Source organism: Diuraphis noxia, unplaced genomic scaffold, assembly GCF_037042655.1.
Source record: "Diuraphis noxia isolate RWA-SAM2 unplaced genomic scaffold, SU_Dnox_SAM2 contig0005, whole genome shotgun sequence".
NCBI lineage: Eukaryota > Metazoa > Arthropoda > Insecta > Hemiptera > Aphididae > Diuraphis > Diuraphis noxia.
Genome location: NW_028301715.1, coordinates 27,212,829 through 27,224,314, shown reverse-complemented (window position 1 = coordinate 27,224,314; position 11,486 = coordinate 27,212,829). Strand labels below are relative to the sequence as shown.

General features: G+C 24.2%; 1 pseudogene across 1 annotated transcript in view; it reads right to left on the bottom strand.

Moving 5' to 3' along the window:
- LOC107163157 (rhodopsin-like) overlaps window positions 1–11,026 on the bottom strand; it is a 49,270-nt pseudogene extending 38,244 nt beyond the window's left edge. The window contains exons 1-2 of the transcript XR_016192031.1: window positions 10,925–11,026; window positions 7,907–8,030 (exon numbers count right to left, since the gene is read on the bottom strand). The product of XR_016192031.1 is annotated as a rhodopsin-like (transcript). The remainder of the gene's footprint in view (window positions 1–7,906; window positions 8,031–10,924) is intronic.
- Between the last annotated feature and the right edge of the window lie 460 nt (window positions 11,027–11,486).

Below are 11,486 nucleotides of genomic sequence, written 5' to 3'. Positions count from 1 at the left end.
ATAGCCAATTTGTAAATCTAATTTTTAGAAAAATGTATATGGTAAAAACACTTATTTAAGTCAAAAGGCTGATTTTTTAAAAAAATTTTTAAATATCAATATTTTCGTTTGGTATATGAAATTAAAACTCTGTTGTCATTCAAAAAATTAAAAAACTTAAAAAATGATAAGAATAAAAAATATTTAAAAATATAATTTTTTAATAAAAACGTTGGTTTTTTAACAACTTGAAACCATGTAAAAAAATATTTTGAAAAAAGTAAATATTTTTCGAGATAATTAGTGTACCCACTTAAAAGAATCATCCTGTATATAATGTCCCTTGTTCTAAACTCTAAAAGTCTAAAGTCTTGACTATTCGGTGAAGTCTGTAGTGCAGCATAATTGTATAATGATGTGAAGCATAAAACATAACTTGTATTAAAAAGGGATGATTAGATCTTCAGAAATTGTTTCACAATGACTTTTAGTTTAGGAACATTTTTAATTTGTTAACTATATACAATGGAATTAAAAAAATTATTTAAAAAAAAAAAAAAATGGTTTGTCTTTCAACTTGTAATAGTACTTCTACTTCTACTATGTATTTTATATTTCATTGTATGCTAAAATTATTGACGAGCAGTTACCTGCCTATATGAATAGATATGTTACTAAATTTAAAACAATTTGAATTTCTTTAACATAATTATAAGGATATAATTTATTATTAGAATGAAAAACTATTTAAGTATTACTGATAACTGATTAATGAATCAGTAAAATTGCTTTATCACGAAATACTCTTATAAATTTAAACAATTGTTATTAAATGTAAAGAACTGCAGTCAACAGCTATTTAAATGTTGATATATTGCTGTTGGTACCTAATCATAAGAATGATAAAATATATTAGGTACACAATTAAAATCTATTATTTTTCAGGACAATAGTATAGACGCTTAATAAAATATTGACATTGTTGAAAGAGCTTCATTACATTTTGAAGGCATTAAATCTCTTAAGTTTCCAACCAACATTCAAAAATGAATATTAATTTTATTATAATTTATAATACATTGATTTTCGTGAGTTCACACATTATTTTGTACAAATGTTACAGGTTATTTTGATAAAATAACCATTAGTTATTTATGAGTTTAATTTAAGGGATAAAGATCCAATCGGTATAAACTAGTTAACAAACACAATTGATTTAGATTTATTATAATAATATAATATCATTTAATAAGATACCTACTTCTAGCGCACGCGATTTATAGACAATACATATTTTACCAACCAATAAATTAAATTTAAAGGGACTTTTTGAGTTTTGTATGAGTTATATATTTATGTATAACTTTATAAACTTTATAATATTTCAGTTTTAGTAAACTTCTCGCTAGCGACCCAGTTGGGTTCTGGGGCTGAAACTCAAACGATATCCCATACATACTATTAAACATTGAATAAATAAATAAATAAAATTGAGATATCTTATTTTAGTGTTGAGTTTCGTATAAATAAGTTGATATGACATAGAATCGTAAGAGTAAAAAATACTAATATTTTTTTCCATTTGAGAGAAAGCAACGTAGGTACCTACTTATAAAAATATAAAATTATCAACCCAGTTGGTGGAGAATTTTTTTTATATATAGAGTATCCTACAATCATTGAAGTCACGTTTGCCTCTGTATTACAGAGGTACAATTATCCGTCAAGTAGTTTCTCCATACTTCTCACGCTAGAAGAGGGTATCTGTTGGTATATTCTTTTACAAAAATGTCGACTCATCTTTAGTCCGCTGAAAAAATAAAACTCTTTGCACTTGTAAAATATGGTCGTTGCAAAAAAAAATTGCATAAGACTTACATTAATACAAGTACTAGTTGTATACCTCTCATAAGAAATTAAAGTAATTCTTTTATCATTTTTCTCGTTTTTCTCGTTTTTGTGTTCATAGTGTTCATACTATGTAAAGCCAATTCAGTGAACTCTTAAATAATTATTTTTAAAAAGTCAATAACTCAATAATTTAAAATTTTTTTTTTAGCAGCTGGAAAATTAGTTTGAAGTTATAAAATAAAATAAAATGTAACACAGATTATGCTGGAAAGTTTTATAAAATTCGTTAAAAAGACATCAGCAACTAGAATATAATAAAGGAAATAAGTTTAAATAAAAAGGAGCAATAACAAGTGCCTAGTTATAAACCATATCGATATTTTCAATATTTCCAAGTTAATAATATAACTATTATTACTAAGGTAATCAAAGGTTATATTTTATTCTTTAATATCTACGTTTGAAAATATCTATGTGAAGCTTATAATTACAGTAAAACTCGCTTAAGACGCTCTTTAAGGGACCAGCTCTCTAGAACGTCTTATGCGGGAATGAAACAAAATGATGTGGTTGAAATATCGAGTTTATTTTTTTATTATTAAACATAATTTAATGAGAAATACACTTATAATATAATATATATTATAATACTTATATATTTTTGTGCTACTGAATTTAATTTAAAAAAATATTATTATTACATACATATTTTATTATTCTTTATTAAAAAAATTATCTATTTTTGATTGTTTAAGGTTCTGACAATGCGTTTCAGCAAGAAAGTTTTCAATTTTATTAAGACAACCTAACATTTCTTCGTAATTTTCAACACAGGATAATACTTTCCGAATTTCCGATAAATGTTGCAAACCAGTAGTTATTGAAGGAGTAGGAAAGTCTTGATCATATAAGTATAATACTAAAAATTCTATTTTTATTTTCACAAAACTACTAAAATTTATCGTAATCTGCTGAAAAAAAGAGCGTTTTACCCGATTGGACAGAGAAAAACTGAGCGTCTTAACAGGTGATTGTTACATTGACTAGTATAGGAAATGTCTAGGGACCGACTAAAAACAGCGTCTTATGCGGGAAAGCGTCTTAAGCGAGTTTGACTGTATTTATTTCATATATTTTGCTTATTTAGATAGCAAAACATATTAGTATAGTAAAATAGTTCGTAGAAATTAAATGAATTAAAAGTTTTTTTTTCTTTAAACTAGATTGTTGTTTTCTGATTGTATTGTATAAAATGTCAATAATTTGAGGTATACTATATATTTATACAAATAAAAAAATCATATTTTTTTTCACGATATTTTACAGTTTGAAGAAATTCTGATAGAAAAAAAAAATACTTAAATATTTTATTTTTATGTAGTCCAGAATAATTAATAATATTATATTACATTCTATCCTTGGATCGATCCTAATTTCGTATTTATTGACAAGAATATAATAATATCCCTACTATCCTCGTTCTCCTATTGTTAAACTACTAATCTTGTTGATAAGATGTAAATATTATGTGTAGTTAATAGTTATTATAGTTACCTAATGAATTTCGAGTTTGAACGGTGTATAATTAGGTACCCCTACAATAAATATATCGTGGTTTGATTTCGGTAACAATGTACTTCCAATATTGATGCAGACTATTATGGGATGGAACACGGTGAATTACCAATTATGATCCTGGGTCAAATGTCTCGACCTAAAAATATCTTAGAATGCAACGTGAAGTTCATAGAACAATTTGTAACGCGCGAAATGTCGAACAATAACATGGAATTAGTTAATAATATTACAATATTAAAGTATTTCATTGAGTGTTTATGGATTATAATCAAATGATAATTGATGTATTAAATAATTAAATGATTTAATAAATGGTTGATGAAATTTTGGAAATACTTTATTAATTATGGATATAAGTTAATTGTAAAGAAAAATATCAACCATTTAATTCAATTAAGCATAATTGGTTATTATATTGTCTATAAATATTTATTGAACAAAAGACCACATTCCACAGTAAGATATTTAACACGGATGAGTCAAATTTACTCATAATTGAATTTGTTCAGGTACCTAATAATAGTTTAAAACAATAGGTAGGTATTCGTTAGCTCAAAAGTTTAAAACAAACTTAACTAATTAACTCGTCAGTATACAGACTTGTTGTAATTAGTGGTTTTACTATCATTACCAAGTACTTTTGTTAGTACCTGACCTGATCAATTTAATAGTATAATATTATATACAAATAGTAATTTTTCGTTTTAAAAATCATAACATTGATTCACAAATATATCATTCAAGTAAAATATTTACGGACAATGGTACAGGAACTCGATTAGTGTTATATTTAGTGGTAATATTGTTATATAGATATTTCCTTATAGGTTAGGTTAGGTTGTAATTTGCAATACATTCTACTAAAACATCTGAACAATTATTCAAAGTATAATAATTAATAATATTAACTGAAATATTTAATTTAAATTAAAAATCCAAAATACTTATAACAATATAGGTATGTTAAACTTTTATTAATAAACACTAATAATTGTCTTCTTTAAAAAAGACGTCTGACAGAAAATTCTAAATACTAATTCTAACAACATAAAAGTTAGATTAGAAGATATTACATAATACGTGACAAACTCTATCTATATGAATAAATATTTTCTTTTTAATAATAAATGATGTAAGTTGTTTATTGAAATTGAATTGTCAATAAAATATCACACTTAACGTTTTTCTATGGGCTTTTGTTTTTATATATTTACATTGGTAATATTAAAATTGTCTGCAAATTTAACTTGGATATTATAAGAGGAAAGAAATTTTTAGCGAGACAAGAAATGAAGAAAAAAAATTATTGTCTTTTAATTTTCATTTGTTTTTATTAAAATAATTTTACCATTGTACTAAGACTTGTGTTTTATTCCATATTTAAAGTTACTTAGCATACTTCATTTTATATTACATTTCAATAACATATTGCCGTAAATATAAGCAAATGCTAATGATGAACAAAAATGTATTAAATGTATGTGAATAACATATATAAAACACATAAAATATCTACTAAATGATCAATACAACTAAAAAAAAACTGGGAAAATTGCTCTGCTGTATAGTAGGTATCTAGAGTAGCTTGTTAGTTTGAATTCAATGTAAAATCATTGACTTACTAGCAAACATTTTTCTGAGTGGAAACTTTCTGACTGTCTATATTTTTAAGGACATTTCAGTTTATATTTATGTCGATTTTAGAAATTTACTTTTCTATTAGTAATAAATAATAACATAAAGATTGGATTTTAATATCTTCTAAAAAAAGTTTAAAATATTCGTTTAATAACCTTTAAACTTGTAAAATAAATGAATATATATATATATATATATATTACTGTAAACATTTTGAAAATCTCTATGATAGTTACAATAATAAATATATATTATTTAATAGTATATAATTATAACATTAAATTTCATAAATTTCATAAATATATAATATTTGTATACTTATTTATAATACATTAATTGAATATCATATAATAATATGTCTCATTGCTTCAACTTGAAAATAACTATTGCATATCTTTTCTCTGCTAAATTATTTAACTTCAGTCAAATTTGAAACAATAACACAAATCAAATAATTAAAGAATTTTAATTTCAAACATTTTTTTCTTCAATGGAATAATTATAGGTTAGGAAATGATCAAATATTTTTTAAAATGTCTTTTATGTTTTCCAATTATTTTGAAAAGTACTGTGTATTTTTACTTTTGACAACCCTAGATACCAAGTACCAACTAGATATATGTATTGTTTTTACCAGAAAACGCCTTCTAAGATGGATATTAAACTTTTTTACTACTCCAAAAGGTGATCACAAAAAGAAAAAAAAATATATATACAGGGTGATTTTTTAAGCATGCTCGCCCCATTTTTATGCTTAAATTATGCATATATATTCAAATTCTGATTTTTGGAATATTTAAGTGTAGTTAAAGGCGATATTTTTGAGTACTTAGATTTTTCACAACTTTTAAGGAGTATCCTGTAGCGATACCAACTTTGGTTTTTCAAATGACAACCAATATGTTTTAAAGCAAAATGTGATTCAGATAAATTTTCTGAAAATTTTGACATATTGCAATCAAAATTCGAACGAAAACTTCCAGAGTTATTCTACTTGAAATACTAAGGAATAAGGATAAAAGTCTAATACTTAAATGCCTACGTTGTAAATGGATACGATAATTATAATTCGGTATACAATATAAAAATAAAATATTTGTTAATAATCACTACTTATTACTATATGGCCAAATATTGCATCTGACAATTTTCAAAACAAAAGAAAATATGAATAAAATAATATCCTTTTTATTTTATCCATGTTACCTATACCTTATTGGCAACGTTAATATTTGTATAGCATAGGTATACCTACTTATAATAAAATACCGAACAATAGTGTACAATAGCACAAATGCGAAATATGTACGTGTATCCATTACAACGTAGGCATTTAAGTATTAGACTTTTATCCTTATTCCTTAGTATTTCAAGTAGAATAACTCTGGAAGTTTTCGTTCGAATTTTGATTGCAATATGTCAAAATTTTATATAAATGTATATAAAATGCACATAGCTCCGCTCAGAATCTAAAATCCAATTCTCAGATTAACAAAATGATTATTGTCAAGATGAAAATGATTTATTTTCGTCTATTTCTATTATATTCAATTTATTTTACTTTTTAATATGGTTTGACATTTCAATTATTTTACGTTTGACTGTGATGCACCTATGTATTATAATGTATTATTATAATTTGAATGTACTTTGTAAGTAGGGGCTACTAATTATATCCACAGAGGAGGTAGGTAAAATTAATTTATAATAAATTTAAAATCTGATTGAAGTGAACTAAATTCATTTATAAGTTATAACTCAATAAACTATAAGCCTATATAATTCAAGAATATGTTTTTATATATTTCTTATAAATTATTCTATAGATGTTCATCAAAAGCAGCACAACTCATTTTTAGTTCTTTGACTTACTTTCGATCATTAATGATTTTAAATACGTATTTAATAAAGCTGCATATAATAATTTTTATTTCAACTTAATAAGAACTTTTTTTTCTTGCATATGGCAATAAGAGCTTGACGAGTTGTTTATTATATTTTTTTTAAATTGAACTTCTGGGATAAAAAAATATGTTTGGTTATATAATACTACAATTTAAATATATATAATATTTATTTTAATAAACACACAAAAATATTTTAATTTAATAAAAACCAAAATTATGTACTAAAATCAAAGCTCATTTATAATATAAGAATCAATGATTATTCTAAAAATAAAATTATATAAATACAAATAAAAGTATTCAAGTATATTAGATGTAAGTATTGCATGTTTTAAATAAACAGTAAGACAGATAGGTATGATACCTACTTTGTAATTATATTGTCAGTTACCTATAACTTACTTATTATCAACTTTAATTACATTTCTCTTTAAATTAATTACATGTAACGTAAAGATTAGGCTTCACGCTAACGTAGTGTGCTGGACGTAAAAACATCTTTCTACAAATTAAATACAAAGAGAAGTTAGCCTTTTATAGGGGTTGTATTATTTATTTAATTATTTTGTTATATCTAAACAATTCCATTATGCGTTTACATGTGTAACGTATACAGAGTGATATTTTTAAGTACTTTTATAAATAATTTTTCTTGTAAAATTTGAGTCACTATAAAACAACGTTTAAAAAAAAATTTTATTTTCTACTATTTTTGCGGTTATATTTTTTAGACAACATGTATTTTCAATTTCATATTTTAAATTAAAAATGGTCCAAAAAGTGTAAATGTATTAAGATCAAATTTAGAACAAGTAGTTAACTATAGCTAATTAGTTTTAAGTGTTGTAACTGATGAGTCTGAAAATTTCTAAGGAGCTCTGTTTACCTTGCAATATACTAAAAAAAGTGCGAGCGTATTACCTAATTAATGATCATTGCAGTGCATGACTCACGTGCGTACGCTGAGTGATCAACTTCCGTTTTACTTGCACATGTTGTTTATAATTTACCTATATGAAATTGTGTACTTTTTGTCAACCATATTGAACATCTATGAGAATAAAAGATGTAAAATATCTGAAAGTAAAAACATATTTTTGTTACATTTATATACCTATACCTTCAGTATATACTATATATCTATACCATAATTAACATTTTTTAGTTTCAAAATTTTACTTTTAATTCCTTAAATCTACAAAGACATGCAGGAATTATTGGGTTTGGTATTCGAAAAGTCGATATTGAGTCAACTTTATGACAAATCACAACATCAAAAGTTTTATTGCCATACAGATAGTAAAACAACTGATTACAAATGATGTGATAGTGCTTAAGCTAGTGTTAAACATTTAATTTTTATGAAAATATAATATTATAATTTATATTTTATATTATATACAAATGGCTTTATCTGATGTAATCTCAGAAATTCATAATTCAACGAATGCTAATTTAATTAACATATTTTAAACAAATCTGATCTTAGTATCTGCATGCATGATATGCCAAATGGTTTTACCATACACTTGATAATTATTGAGTAAAGCTAATGACTTTTCAAATTTTAAATATTACTTAATAGTTATTACATTTATAAATATAAAAGTTATTTTTAAAATATATCAATGATTATATTTAACATTTTTCAGAAGTTTCCCTACTTTACTTTCACTTTCATCGTATAGTTAAAGTAATTATATAAAATATATTAAAGTATAAGTTACGAAAAAAAAAAATTAATAGTAGTAATTTAAAAATATAATACTTAATAAGAATAATAAGAACTGTAATAAGGTTTGGTTAAAGAAATCCTACATATTTTAACTCTATTGATAAAAGAAAATAAAAAAAAATGTTTTGTACCAATATTGTCAAAATATGTTGTCTTTATCATCTAAACTCTCGAGGATGCTTATGTATAGTTATGTAGGTATCAATAACTTTGAGGGTTTTAATATAATTAAGTTCTGAATAAGTAATTATTTTAAATACTAGTATAATATTCATATTTTATTTGTACTTATTGTACGTATTAGATTTGAGTAACATTAAATGTTGTTTGTTTTATTTATTTCACTACAGATCATATAACTATTACATGCACAATAAATAATAAATACGTTAGTTCATAATATTGTTTTTATTCTTATAAACTTTTTATCTCCAAATTCAAGCAACTCTAAAAAAAGACAGATAAATCCCAAAATCTATATAATAATGTTATATATGTAATATGTATTCATTAAACTATTTTGGTTTTACATTTTAAAAAGTATGTGTATATTTTTGTCACACCATTAACCATAATAATCGAAATAAAGAATAATGGTAATTTCAAAATTATCAATATTCATAACTAAACTAATCACAATAAAATGTTTTAATTTAATTTTCTAATTTATTTTTTCTATAGTGTATCAATTTATCTTTGTATTACTATAAAATAATTTATCTATAAGACCAGAGGAGTGTAACTTCATACCTAACAAGGAAATGTCTAGCTATTTTCTCACATAGTCTGATACTAATTATTATAATCTTAATACCAAAATAACATCATAGAATTAAGCTATAAAAACAATAGAAAAAAAAATTAGGATATTAGAACTTCGTAATACGAGATACACATTCATACATGAAGAATTGAAGATATTATAGGTAAGTTTGTAATTTAGACTTATTTTAAGCTGAATTTAAGCAAAATACCACTGTCCAAATAAACTGCGATAATGAGAAAAAAGTAATCTTTTTTGTACTATTTAAAAATAAATCATTTTTTTATATATTATTTGTACAGATGCAACTTTTGACCATTAGCAACTTTAAACGGTCTATCAATTATCTATACTTAATTAGCTTAATTCACATCATAAGGTATTGAATTGGTGATTAATACTCTAACAACGTTACAATTATGTAAAATCATATTATAATATATCTATACATGTTTCAAATAATATTATTTATACACATCCTAATATCCTATAGTTTGTTTTACTTAAAAATAAATAAGTAACACAATATTTCCAAATGAACAAACACAAATTAAGTTATATTCATAATTGTCGTTTATTAAATATGATGAAGAACTTTTCTTAAATGTATAAAAAAACAAACCATTTGAAAAATGTTGTATTACCTAAATTAAATGTATGGCTTTTAAGTTTAAATTAATGAATATGCTGTTAAGAGGTGTATATAATTTGTTTTTAATATTTTGATTGAGCTTAATATAGTTGTTAAACATATATAAAGAACTCACGTGATTTAAACAAACTCTAAACGGTTTAATGCTTTATTTTAATTGATTTAAAAATAGTAATTTTATAAAATTTAGTTATAAACTATAGATTACAAATATATTAGTTAGTAATTAGTGTAGTTACATCAAACAAAAAAGATGTACAAAGTTTGTCGAAGTACGATGGAGTCATAATGGCATTTTTGTTAAAAAATAATGTATGATATAGAAGATTAGCATCGTATGCTTCTTAATTTTATTGTTATTTTATGTTTTTTATAAATAATAAACGAGTGCATTTAATAGTTATTTGAAATAAAAAAATTTTATCCATATTTTCAAAATTTTTTTTTTTTCGTATGGCGCTATGTCCGGGAGTAGGCCCGAAATAATTTTAGTCAATACAAATACGCATTTTTTTTATAATTTTTAAAATACAAATATTGTTATATCATAAAAAAAAAAAATAATAATAAAAATGACCAATTTGCTTAATTATATTTGTATACATGTATCAATATTGTATTTTTAATTTAACTTTGTGGAATTGAAAGAATAAAAAAAAAATAAGAGTAATAATTACCAGACACTGTATTTATTGTTTATCCTAAGCATTTATTTTTTACACATTGCAAGGCTTTGATTATTAATCGAAATATTTTTTTTATCACTAAATTTAATAAACGCACCAATTCGTATAAACTGTAGTGAGAGTAAAATAACTTACGTTTCATGTGAGCTTTCAAGTCATCGATAGCGAAATCCTAGCACCTGTTTGCACGCGACATTCAACGCAGACTGGAGCGGTCCTAACACGGGTAGCGCATCGACAAACGCACTACTCCGGCTCCCTCCACTTCATGTGCACCCTCGCCCCTCGAATGCAACTAACGCACTTCAGTGGTCCTGTGCACAGTGTGTTTAATAATATGACGTTCTGACCCTGACCGTACACACCATCACCGGACTGCTGGTTTTTTTTAAGAACATCGACGACCCTAATAGTTCTGCGGGTCTCATTATAAATGTTCCCATTATATTTCCGACATTACGCGGAAACCAAATAGGTTGGCCATAAAAAAAAAATGATAAATTAATTATAATATCAACTATGATAAAAACACGTCTAACAGTGGTTTAGAAAAAATAGGAAAATATGAAATTGATTTGACCTAGTTTGGATGACGTTGCGAAATCTACTCAGAGGTAAAATTTTCTTAGATCATTTAGTAATTCCTGCATCCTGCCTTACCTATATATTTATAAGTTATTTAAAAGTTTTGAATTGA